Consider the following 13797-nt stretch of genomic DNA (forward strand, 5'->3'; position numbering starts at 1 on the left):
TTAATTAAGCCTAGAATTGGCTTTAAGGCTATTAATGGGGAAGTTGCAGTGAAATGATCAAGGAACTCAGGCTGTTGTGAAATTCTTTTCTCTCCCAAGCACAGAAGCCCCCAGTCTTCTTTTCACGTGTCTTCACCTATTTAGGCAAAATGTTATTTGGGATCAAAACCTAAAACCTAGTTTAATAGATAGAAAAAAACCCCATAGGTTTATATTCTTGCAGTGAAAGGGCAAGAATCATTTAGGGAAGAATCAGGAAGGGTGGTTCTACCTTCTGCTTCTTGCAAGATTGTAATCTCCTCTGAAAAATTCTTATACCTAGGCTTGCAAATCACTTAATGCAGTGCCTTGCAATGTTTTGGCAGCGTGAGGAGTTTTTAATTTTCTGCTGTTTAATACTGTTCTGCTGCATAGGATCTGTGGTGCTGGTCTTATTACAACTGTGTACTGCTACAGCTCTGTTGCGTTTAGTTTTATGTCTTTTACTGTAAGGGTGCAGTTACTTCTGATAGTAATAATGCTAATTTTATCAGGAAGGAAAACAAACAGTGGCAGCATTAGAGAGGAGTCCTTTTTCACACTTCCAAGACACCATCACAGAGAGGTGAAATGTCTTACTAAATTGGCTGAAAAAAAATTCTCTCTCTCCTCTTACACTTTCTACCATGTTGTGTAATCATCTATTTATCATCATTTATCTAGCAGTTTGCTACAATTAAAGAAGATTTCCACAAGGGTAAAAATGTCTGGTTTCTAACTCAGGCTATTCTCATCTTCTATAGAGTGTCATATGATGTGGGTGTGCTCTTTATAGTCTGGGAAAAATCTGTCACTGAAACTCATGGATACTCATGTGTGCATGTCAGTTGTTACTTTAATTTCTCCTAATTCATTACCAAAATTCTTGATGGCTTACTCCTGAAGGCTATATATAAAACATGTTAAAAAAAATCCCACTGTTTCTAGAAAACAGAACCTGGGAGACTAATTAAGTATTCAGATCATCACGAAGGGTGGTGTGGAAAGAATAGATTTTCTGGCTTGCTTTTAAGAGTTCTGCTCAGCTTTGTCATACTTAAGGCTTTTCACTGTGATATTGGAATTCAGTGTGAAACTATACAGTGACTATTATGTTATTAATACAGTTTGCTCCTAGTCTGTCAAAGGAACATCTCGGGGTGCCAACTGTAAATGAGTTACTAAGGTAATAGTAGGGCTTGTGCATTTTCAGGTTATAAGTGAACAAGATGTACTAGAAATACCACTGTATAATTTTTGCTGGACTACTTAAAATTGTGCTACTTAAAATAGTGCCACTTAAAATTGACATATTTTTAATGGCATTTTGGGTTTTCACATTCGAAACACAGTAGTGTGGAATTCATTCATTTAGGGGAAGGGATCTTACAGCATCTGCTCATCGTTTCTCCCCTAGCTGTGCACCCTGCTGCTCTAAAACCTGCAGCTCCCCAGAGCATATTGGGGTTGCAAGATCCAGATGTAGAAGAGGGACAAGGATTCTTCCCCCAGTGGAATTTGGCTTTTTGGCAGGCACTGTAGGCAGACAGGTGTGGGCAACTTTGGAGCTGGCCTTAGGTCAGTTACTTGATAGGGCTGCTAATGAGCTGTTTTATGCTTCCTTGCTGTAGTGGATGATGTTATAATTCCGAGGATGGTCTCAGGTTTCCTTTTGGGAGTATTGTCCACAGCTCCTCAAGAGATCTCTGCACAGGATCTTTCATGGAGCTGTAGTTAAAGTCTTTTCTGATGCTCACATATAGTTATTCTTTTAATAAATCGGAGTGCCCACCCAGATAGTGGTATGTTCAAGCATAATGTGCTGAATTATTTTCTTCATGCCTGATGGAAGGGAATTCCACAGCGTAATTGGCTGCACAGAGCACTGAGCAAGACCAGAGCGCAGGGCAACACTGTGCCTTGCAAGTGGCAAAATGCCCCTTTACAGGCAGATGTGCAGTGTGTGAGAGTCTGTAATGAACCTGTCTGAACACTTACCAGTGCAAATGTATGGAAGTTGTAGAATTGCAGCCAGTGCCTGTAGTTGAAAACAAGCTAGGGGAGCAATTTAAGGCATCCCAACTGGGTCTTGATCAGTTTATACAGTGACCTTGTCTTGCAGTCTATTTTGAATATGTGTTTGAGAAGCAGATTAAAATGAGGTCTTTCTTTATGTAAATATATTTTTAATTCTATTGAAAAATTTTATTCTATCACTGTGGTGTGACATGTTGATGTGCAAATTTTGGACTAAAATCTTGTATTGTAAATGCACTGAGGCTCCCATGTGAACAGTAACAAGCATTTTCTCAGATCTCAAATACATTACAGCAAATTCCCAGTGGAGGCTGGGTCTGTACTGCTGAGTTCAATAAATATTTTGTCTTTGGCCAAGATGAACGGTAGATCAAGAATACAGCCTGCAGTGCTTTCTGTATGTACCTTTACTTTCCAGTAAATTGAAAGCCATAACAAAACATATTGGATGTTAACTATTTCTTTTTTTTGTTTTCTCAGAGTTTGAAAACCTGACCAAGTATGTGTCATCTCTGAAACGTGGCTCTAGAAATAAATACAAGATTTTGCACATTAAGTTGAGGAAAACTTTTTTTTAATAACCATTTTTTTTTTTTTAGCATTTTTCACTCTTACACAACAGTGTTTTAAAAGGAGATACAGCTACTTTCAAAGCAATAAACAGCGGTGTTTTGTTTATAATCTTTTACCTTGGAACAAAGAAAAACAATCAGTGAAAAGTTTAAAAAAGTTGATGTCTTTTTTAGTGCATACAGATATTGGTTAGAAAATTTTTATGCGTAAATAGTAAATGTAAATATATGTGTATATATAATATAATAATATAAAATGTATATAATATAATATGTAAATAGTTTTCAGCTAGAAAAAACAGATGATCCCGTTTATTTGAAATATCCCTAAATCTGTCTGTATTTCTAACAGGGTTCCCCAGGTGTCTTCTGTGGGTTGGTTCTTAAGCATACAAAAAGCTGTTGTGAACATCTCATGTGCTCTTTCAAAGAAAGTAATTACGTTCAGATATGTATCATCCCTGCATATGGTTATCTGCAACTACAGGAAGGTGTAATCAGATTCTCTTGCAGTTACAAGCTGAGAGCTGCAAAATGTAAAGGTGAGCACACAGAAGGAGTATGACTTTGGTGGGCATCCTTCTCTTGACATACACTAGAATTTTTTAATGACGTATGAAATACTTCATGTATCTCTGAGTAGTTCCTCGGTGCTCTGCTTCTGTGTGATTGTTGGCCACTTGCTTTTAGGCACTGAGGAGAAGGGAAATATTAGAAGAGGGGATTTGAAGATGAAGGGAAAAGGAGCCTTAGATTTCTGTGCAAAGGGCATTGCACTCGTGAGGAGGAAGAGAGACAGGTGAGCAGGTGGGCCCCAAATCTGATAAAGTGGGAAGGAAAAGAGCATTGCCAGTGCTGTGAAGAGTTTGAAGGTAAGAACTAAGAACCTTCATGCTCTGGAATCTACACAAGCATTTGAAGAGGGGGAAACGTACATGCAGGAGCTCTGTCATGGGTTAAAGGGGTGGGGGCCATGCAAATGTTATGAAGGGGTGGGTGTCCCATTAATTGAGACAGGAGATGCATGTTGAAGTTCCAACTGTAACCTGAAAGGAAAAAGACTTTGATAGAGAAGCAGCAAAATTTGACCACCGGATGCTGGAGGGGAGAGGAGAGTACCCATAAAGTTAGCATGGTGGAAAAGAGGACAAGGAGACAAGAGCAGGACCAAGAGCAGGTGAAGCCACAAAAGATACATTGTCAGAAAAGAGAGATAGCCGGGAGTGTGAGAACCTTCCAGGAGGTCAGGAGAAATGCACCAGCAGTTTGGTCTTGTCTGGATATTTGTTGAAACTATTTTCAGGTCAGTTTGGTGATACACATGTTGACCAGTTACTGTTTTCCACCTGTTTTCTCTCATACTGTTTAGCTATGCCTTGCACACTATGAATCAGTTCATTGGTCTTCCACTCAATCCAGAGAAAGACAAGGAGAAGGCAAGTGCATGGGCTCTTTTCTATCTTCTTGTCCCTCTTCTTGTCCCTCTTCTTGTCCCTCTTCTTGTCCCTCTTCTTGTCCCTCTTCTTGTCCCTCTTCTTGTCCCTCTTCTTGTCCCTCTTCTTGTCCCTCTTCTTGTCCCTCTTCTTGTCCCTCTTCTTGTCCCTCTTTTTCCTCTTTCCTTCTTTCTCCTAATACTCTGAAAAACCTTTATCTCAGAGGGTGACTGAGGCTCCTCTTGTTACATTCTGAAGCCAGACATCCCCATCTAGTGGCTGTTCCGCCTTCACTCACCGAGTACCACTTGGGGGAGAATGATGCCGTGCACACACGCATGGCAGTAAGACCAGTTGTAGCCCCCCTGTTATCTTAGTGTTTTCCTTGTGGACGTCTTAAACTTCTGTGAGTACAGAATAAAGTGCATACAATTTTTTTTCCAAAAGGAAAAATCAGCAATTTTACTACTTATAATTTCTGTGTGGAAAATAAATTCCTGCTATATTGAAGCAAATTATTTTACTACTGCTTCTGACACAGCAAATGCACATGAACATGTCTGTCATCATAACTATATGCAGACTGAGAAAATAAAGCAGGATCAGGTTTGTTGATTAACAACAAAATGACAAAAAGAATAGGCTACCAGACAGTACAGTGCTTTGTGAATTAAATTATTACATTAAAGTAAAACCACTGGGACCTTGTAGCATGTATAATAATGCAGAATCATATTTTTGCTGCACATAGCCCTTTGTGGCCTTTGGGAGAAAAACATAATCACTTGTTTTTCTTGTCGGAATCCTGCTCCCTGCAGGTTTTACAATAACTCACTGGGTTTTGTCCCATGTTGCTGGTGGGCGTTGGTGTTTGGCTGTGAGTCAGGAGCAGTTCAAGGCTGGTCTTTGTCTGAGATTTGTCCTGGTGAGGGCCGAAGTGCAGCTGTATGGCCCTCCCTGGCTGTGAGGGAAATAGTGCTGACAAACATGCTCAGGCTGTCACGACCTAAGATGGGGAGACATTTTAGGACCACTTGGAACTGGAGGGAGAAACAAGAAGGGAAACCCCCCTGTTACACAAAGGCAAACTCAAGGTGTGTGCCAGGTTAGCTGTGACAGACCCCTGTCTCCTTCCCTGCAGGAAGCTTTATAGTGCTTTCTCCACCATGGGGTCCCCTCCACCCATAGGCAAAGAAATTTCTTGTGGACTTGACTGCAGGAATGGAGCCGGAGTTTTCTATTTCTCCTCATTCTTGGCATTTTAATTCCTTTTGCTTCTCTTCTTGAAGGCCCTTTTGCATTCTCTACATATTCAGAGATCACAAGATAAGTTGTTGGATCCTTCTCCCTCCCCTGAACTGAAAAACTCTCGAGGGCCAGTCAGTATTTGCTTTATGTCAGGTAGGGCTGAAGTGTAGCCAGGCTTACAGCTGCCTGCAGAGTTTCTGGGGGGGTACTATCCACACAGCTTTCCCTGTCTGATACCCAGTGCCTGTCACAGCACCTGGGAGTAAGTATTTTCTTGCTGTGTAAACTGAGCACTGAGTTTTTTCCCTCTGAAATTCTGAGCTGGTTCTTGAATGTCTGGGAAAAAAATTGCTTGGAGACAGCTCCTGTTACTGATCAGGGACTGGGGTACAAGGGGAAGGAGAAAAGCATCTGTTTATCCCTTTTTTTGCAGTGGGGGGAACATCTTCAGAGTGCCTGGCAGAGTACTGGGTGCAGGAGCTGGTGTCCATGTGAATTAAATCGCTCACCCGTGTGTTGCTGGAGATGATAGTAAGAATATTCAGCTCAAATTCTGAGAACTTGCTCCATTTCCAGCTTCCTCAAATGAGTATTTTTAACGTGTATTTTATATAGTCATTTTTCATAGGATCTCTTTAGTGGAAGTGTCCAACCCAGCCACTTTCTGTTCCCATAGCAGAAGCAGAACTGGTTCCACATTACATTTCTGCTTTTTTTCTTTTTAACTGTTAATGACTAAAAAGCCATTGGGTGGCAGTATCAGCCAGCAAGCATCTCAATTAGTTGCTGAGCTAAATGCAAAAGTCTAGGTAGGAAGGATTAGAAATGACAAGTTTCTTTAGATGGAAAAAATACATCGGTTTGTATTTGAAGAGGCTGTGTTTAACTCCACACCATATATGTTTTGAAAATCTTTTAAAAAACAATTATAACTAATGAAAAGATATAATGCATTACAGCAGGTTTGCAGTTGCAGGTAAGGCTTTTGAACCTGAAGTTGTTCTTTTCTGTGCACAAGTTCAACCAGAAAGCGGGAGAGGTCTCTCTGATTTTATGGTGTAAATGCGGTGAAGTACAAAAAAAACCCAAACAACGCAAACCAAAATCCCACCAATAAGAAAATAGTGAACTTTCTAATTATATTAGATTTAGGAAGGTAGTTACTACCTCTACAATTGCTACCAAGGCAGGTGAGTTTTTTTGAAGGACTGGGCGATAAAGAGTCAGCTGGTGTCATTGCTTTGTTGTTGTTAAAGGAGTTATTCTGACGCCCAGCAGTCAGACCTGGCCTTCTGTTTTTAACTGGGATGGTGACCTTTTTGCTCTAAATTCTTCAAAAGCAGATGTCTTCATTTGTAATCTCGATATTTTTTTTTTTAAGTCTCTATGAATGTAGAACAAAATCACTTGCTAAGGATAAGAGAAACTGTGATGCAGGAGCTCTGTGAGCCTTTAGGGTGTGCTTGCACAGGGATTAGGTGCTGTTTGAGCTTGGTCTTCCTGAGCTCTGCACACACATCAGGGTAACAGCATCTGGGCTTCACATCATACATTTATTTTCATTTTCCTTTTATTCACTTTTTAGTTAATACGAAACTCACTTATGTGTTCAGCTTCACGCCTGGAAAATAGTATTTGTGATGACCCACTATTTAATTCTATGTTTGGAAGCCACAGGCTTTAAATATCAATGAATTTGTAATTATGTAAAACTTGCAAAACTAAGGATGCCCGCTGTAGGCTCTATTTCTAGATAAGGTTGTGTTTCCTGTAATAGGAATCGTAGTTATTTTTGTCGTGGTATATGGTGTCAGCTCAATTATAGGCTTTTTCATAGAACTACTGTTCTTTACATTCATGTTGTTAACTCTCAGCACTCTCTTCTAAGTTCAGGCTGTCAAGACTATGAAAGGCACAGGCAAATTTGAACTTGTTCATAATACCCTTCACTTCAGAAACCCCAACCAAGCGGGAACATTTTGTGTGGTACCAAAAAAAGCCCCATGATCATGTTGTTCACATCTTGCTTTAATGCACCAGATAATGCCACTTGTTTAAGCTTAGTCATGTCTGGGGGAATGTCAGAAGTCTGCATCACATGAGCTGCTCCTCAGATTTCCCAGCCCGTATCAGCATGTTTTCCTGGGGAGAAGCAGAGTGGAGATGTTATTAGAATCGCTTATCCTATATGTTAGTATTGATATTTAAATCTCAGGTTTACTCCTGTGATTTTCATGCAGCATTTCACATTTACATTCAGCTGCTTTATGTGAAAATACTGTAGTATCTTTCGTTTCTTAAGGTGTATGTAAGATAGAACATATATTCTAACTAAACACCGTGCTTGTGTTCACGTTGACATTTCCATTTTCTGATCAGCCCCCAGCCTTAGTACCTTAGGGCAGCTTTGAGCCTGCCTTTAGCTTAATTTTAAACAGTTCTATCCTCTCCACTGCACGATATGTTTATAGACCTGGTGTTGCTTGTCCTCCTTCCCTCCTTGGAGATCAGGAGGCCAGGAGGGCCATTAGCATGTCCTCGCTTGTGCTTCTGGTCAGCAGCCTTCTCCAGAGCAAACAGCATGCGATGGACAGGGGAAGCACCCAATACAATCTGGCTTTGTTCCCTACTGCCTCCTGCCTTCATGGTGCTGGTGATAAATGCATCACATACAGAACCTGGAGATGCTCCAAACTGGGCAGATCGTTGAGCGTTTCCTCCTCAGCATCACTTTCAGATGCTCAAGTGCTGCTGCACTTGCCATGCCAGCTGTGCAAACCCTAGAGAGAATGAGAGATGAGGAACCAAAAAGGCTGGCAGCACTGAAGTGCTGGCTGGGCTGTCTTACGCCTTGCTATTGGGAGACTTTTATTCAGGACAAAATCTGCTCAGTGTGTCCAACTCTGCCTCAGGGGGAGGTGCTGGCTCTGTTCCCAGGGAGTCTGATTCTGTTTCAAGAGTCAGAAATTGATTGGTGTTGCTTCCCAAGGCCTCGAGCATGTGCTTTGTCCATTCCGTCCCCCCAGTCCCCCCCCCGTGGTGCATATGGAGTTGGATGCCCTGCATGTGCCCATATAGGGAAGGGTGTAACTATCTTGTTGACATCAGCTAGTTCAGCCAGGCATGCAAAGGGCTAATAGAGTGTGATGCTCACATGTAGCGTGGCAGATGGCACTTGGGACTGGCTGGCTCCATCACACCCCCAAGACCGACATACAAGACAGGGAAAGAGCTTTTTTGTGTCCCCTTGCATGCTCTGGACAAAGATACTGAGCTGCTGGGTTGTGGTAGCCCCATGTATTGAGCGACGCTCATTCCTAGAGGAGAAAATTAATGAATCTTTCCTGTGCTGCAAATTAATGTGCTGCAATACTTTTAATTTGTACAAAATCTCTGTGTTTTATTAGGTGAAAATAGCTGAGCAGGATGACGTCTCCTGCAGTAAACACCATACTGTAACACCATCAGCTCAGTAGAGGTTTTCTTGACTAGAAAGGACCATTAAACAACCAAGTCTGATCTTAGGTGTAACGCAGGTGTTGCATCCTGTGACACTTGGAGGGTGCTTTGACCCTTCCAAAACCAGATTTTACAGCTCATCCCAGTGGGTGTGATGCTAGGGAGCAGGAGTGACCTTGACCCTGGAAGCAGCATCTGGAAATAGATTTGATGCTGCCAATCTCTGAAGCCTTACTCTCTACAGACACTTGAGCAATTAAAAAAAAAAAAAGATAGAAATGCTGATATGGGCCTGTTTTAATATCTAACAGCAGTTGCACCCATAATCCTAGAAGACCATGATAAGGTTTGTTACTGTTTCTTGTTATGATAAAAAGTATTTATGAACTTCGAATGGGTTTGCTAGCGGTCATCTAAAAATGTCGATGTCCAGCAACCAAAAATTTTGGAATCACAGTTCTGTGGAGTATTTCTGGCCTTTAATTTGTTAGCTGAGATGTAGACATGTCGGACAGATGTTTAGTTTTCTTCTCTGTCGTAAAGAAGCTGCAGATGAAGTTGTCTGATTCCAGTCCCAGTAAAGAAGCTGGTTTGCTGTCCTGGCCAAATCAAGCTGTAATGCTGCTGCAAAAAGAATTGTAGCTGGATGGTTTTTAATCATTTTTTGAATATTATTATATGGAGCAGGATGAGAGCTCAGGAGGAGCAACTGGCTGTGAGTAAAAGCAGAAAAAATACATGTGAAGTTTTCTTCATGAACTCTGAAGACAACTTCTTTATCTCTTATTTCTTGAGGGAAGAAAACACTGCTCTGTTTTACAGCATATATCATTCTAAAAGTTGAGATGGATATAGCAAAATCCTTTAAAAGAATTTATTTGATTGTTACAGAAATACAGAAATTCTTACAGCAGATCCAACCACAATTCTGTCTGTCTGCCAGCATCTCATTTGTTAGGGTATTACAGAAAGCATGACTATAAAGCTCATTTTTGTGGAATACGGAGATAAGCTTCTTCCAACCCCCACCCTGTAGATGGTGGTTTATGCCAGGAGATTTTCAGGCTCATGTTCTATCCAGACATCAGAATGTGTTATTTATTCAGTAATCTTCTCTGAGTGGGGATGCTCCCATATCTGGAGATCTCTGTCCATTATTTTTTTTTAAAATTCTGCTGTTTAAATATTCAAATTGATCCGTCACATCCCTGCTTGGCTTGCATTGATGCATCTGACTTTTCAGGATGTTTTCCAAATGACGTACTGATGTTTTTTGTAACAGTAATACTGTGATCCAGAAGCTCTGGAGATAGGGGCAGGATCTGATTTATTTTTTTTTTTACGTGTTTGCTCTAATAAAAAGAGATTTTAAAATGCATTAAGAGATATCAGAGTCCAGAGATTATGCTAGGCAATTTATATGAAGAGATTGGCCTCTGAATTAGGAAGCCGTGCCTAAACAATCCCCAAGTAGAATGTTAGAGAGCAAAATTTCCTGAAAAGCTGCACCATAGGACTGACAGCTCATCAGATATATTATTGCCTTTGACTCAATGATTTCTCTCCACATGTGCCAACTGCTCAGTTAAAAGTTTTTCTCAGCTGCATTACTTCATCTTTGCTTTTTTTTTTTCCCATGATACAAATGATTTTTTTTTTTTTTTTTTCCCCTTTACCCCCACTAATACTCAAAGACTGCCAGTGAGCCTTTCTAGTCTCGCCAGCCCCCGGAAGCATCATATTACCTTAGCAGAGGGCGTCAGGCGGTTAGGAGACTTTGCATGTGCCTACAAGGTGGCTATTGAGACTAGCACATAGTTCCTATCTGGAAACAATAAAGAGGCTCCCAGCTAAAATTTAACCAGTTGAGAGGCTTCGCTGTCTGTCTCTGAAGTGGATTCACTTTCAAAAGTAACATTTATTTTTGATCGCTTTTAATTAAGGTAGCAAAAAATACTGGAAAGGCGCATTATAGTGAATGTTAACTGATTTATTCTGAATGGCAGGTCTTTCCTCGGGGTGGGTGGAAGGGACTAGTTGCTGCTTTCTTTCTTTTTTTTTTTCCTTTTTTCTTCTCCCCAGCTCAGCAGATAGATGAGGCGAGGACATGCCACAGGGATGTTTTGCTAGTTTGCCTGGGACGCTGTCATTTTGGGGCAAATTCTTTCCCTGGGTGTGAAGCAAAACACAAGCATCTGATGACAGATGAAAATGCAGGTTAGGGAAAACTGTAGAGCTGGGAGAGTGAATCTTTTCCCTCTCCAGAGAGATCAGTGAGTGTGTAGCCTGTGTGCTAGGTAGCGTTTTCTGAAATCAAATCGCCTGTGTTACTCGCCTTGCTTTCCTTCGTCATTGGCCTGCTCCGACTCGGTGGAAAAAATGCAAGTCCATCTGCTGACACAGTCCAGTTGGCTGGCCCTGCCCGTGCTGCCGATTGGGCCAGCAGCTGGAGGCAGGGAGGAACCCGCAGCGTTCAGTCACAAACCATATGCGGGCAGCGGTGAGGATTAGCTCTGCTCCTGGCCGGAAAGGTCCCAATGCGGTTCCCAGGCTGAACTTGCCATATGTGTTTCACGTGGTTGTCCTGGGGGTGACATGAAATAGAGAGTTCAAATTCAAGGAAAGTTGGTTTGTGTTTCTTCATCCTATTTAATGTAATGCAGATGCAGAGGAGACCGTGAGGGCGTCTCTGCTGGGGGAGATGCAACAGGCTGTAGAAAAGCCCCGTAGGTTTTACTAATTCCTTCTCCTTCCCCTGAATTTTCCACTGTTTCCTGATGGGAGTTGCATGTGTGAAGGAGCACCCTTGGACCACCTGTTAGGTGCCTTTCCCCTTTCAGTCACAGTCTTTGCCATCTCTTAAAGATAGGGCTTTTTTATTTGGAGAAAAGCCAGAAATTTGAACAGTAGTTTTCTCCTTTGGAGAGATGGGGAGAACTCTCTGACATGGCACGGGAAGGAAGAAAGAAGGCAAGAAGGAAATTAGAAGACATGGACGGAGACCCCTCTGGGCTCCACTTTGAGCAAGTGTGAAGTATTGCAGAATTATAACTTTTTTTAAAGGTAGGAGGTGCATATTCACAGGCTGATGTAGTTTGTGGTTTGCCTTACTGCAAAGTAATTTTGGAAATGGCATCTTCTGTAGAAGGATCATCTCACATATAGAATGCCACTGCTACGGCATAAGGTTTTCAGGCTAATGCCGTTAATTGCAAAAAGAAAGTTTAACAAGCTCTTGTGCCCGAGGAGGTTAGTAGAGTGACCAACTAAACAGATGTAAGGAGAGTGGTCTGATGGGCTGAAGGGGCTGATGTACCCTAGGCAAAAATAGGAATGTTTGGCTTATTTTGATCTTTGGATATGGGAGAACAGCTCATTTATTTCTTAATTGACGTATATACTGTGGTATGTTAGAAACAGAGACAGGAAAATAGCATTTTTTGTGTCTATGTTAATTTTTGAATAGTGTGAAATATGGGAAAGATCAGTAATTTTGCCATCCACATGTAAAGCATAAAAAATTTTGGTTTAGGAAGGTGCAAAACTTCTTCTTGAAAAGCTTTGGTTTAACAAGGATGGATCAGTAATGAGAAGAGACCTGCTGAGATAACTCATCACATTCTGTATTAAGGATGTACAGGCTTTGCATTGCCTCTTGCCCATGCTTTAGAGTCCCAGCAGAGCCTGTGGCGCAGGTCAGCTCTTTTATGTGTTTGGGACAGTGGATTAGCACTGGTTGATGAATTTCCTTTCTGGTGACTGTTTCTGAGCAGGCTGACTTGAGCAATAATATTAGCCCAAATAACAACAGTGTCTTTCCTCAAAACCTCAACTGTCCTTAGGAGGCAGCCAATCTGAACACAGACAAATTGCTCAGGGGCTAAAACACAGTGTATTTGAGTTTGTGTTTAAGAAATTGTTAAAATTTTAGTGCTTGTTGCCTTCCAGAGCAAGGGCTCGCTTTGTAAAAGCCAGTCCCTCTCACTCTTCGTTAGCATGCCGTGTTTTTCCCACAGTTCGCCTAATCAGAGTGTGACCCTCTCCCGGGTAGGATCCTGTGGCGTTACACTGTGCAGAAACAGGATTTTGGTGCTGAACGTGAAGAGACCGAGAACATATGGCATAAACATCAACCGATATTGTTTGCCATCCACACTTGCTGTGTGTAATGCAACAAGACCGGCTCCTGGCAGCCACGTGATCCGCCTTCCAGTCCTCCATTTGGGGTGGGGTGGGGTGGGTTTTTTTTTTTTTTCATTCCTAAAGTTGTGACTTTCTGGAGGAAAGATTGTAAATAGTCGGGGCGCAGAGAGCAGGTAGAATGTCGGTGGGATGTTACCGGGAGACACGTGCGCAACGCTGACATCGGCTCCTGGCCGCGCTTCCTCCGCACCAGCTCGCTGCTCCTGGCAGCCCTATATGTTGCAAGAAGGTAAGATCATGTCATGTCACCCGCGTCCTCCCACCACCGTGCTGAAACGCCCGTCTCCCGCGTCTCCAGCAAGGAGGGGTTCTAATCTGCCAAGTGGAGTATCTTAGCGATCTTTAAATTTAATTCTGAAGTACAGCCCTTTCCGTAGCAAAGGGAAAATACAGGCATGTGCAGCTCTGGCGGTAACAGCTAACTGGGATTTCAAATTAATGATACGATCTGCTTTGTGCAGTAGCTTCTTATAGTGCTTAGCTTTTTGTAATACCAGGGCTTTTATACTTTAAAAGACATTCCACACCAAATTGTATCCTATTGATTTGCCATGGTTAACCACCCTGTAATAATCCTCATAGTCTGTGTGAGTAGACACAAGCAGAATTATATTAATGTCACTTACAACCAGTGGGCAAAGAATTATTTGCAAAATGTGAAAGAAGTCAAAATACCAAAATATTTCAAAGAGGGTTGAATTTGGAAATGTTGTCACTAGACTATGAATAGAGTTCCTTGGAATTAAAAAAAAAAAAGAAAAACAGAGCAACATTATTAATGGGGTTTTTTGTTGGGCTTTTTTGGTTGGTTGGTTTTTTTAATAACT

General features: G+C 41.6%; 1 protein-coding gene across 12 annotated transcripts in view; it reads left to right on the forward strand.

Moving 5' to 3' along the window:
* The window catches only part of RBM20 (RNA binding motif protein 20), a 108184-nt gene that overhangs the window by 53939 nt on the left and 40448 nt on the right, over positions 1-13797 (forward strand). The gene's annotated exons all lie outside the window — the stretch shown is intronic.

Source organism: Strix aluco, chromosome 7, assembly GCF_031877795.1.
Source record: "Strix aluco isolate bStrAlu1 chromosome 7, bStrAlu1.hap1, whole genome shotgun sequence".
NCBI lineage: Eukaryota > Metazoa > Chordata > Aves > Strigiformes > Strigidae > Strix > Strix aluco.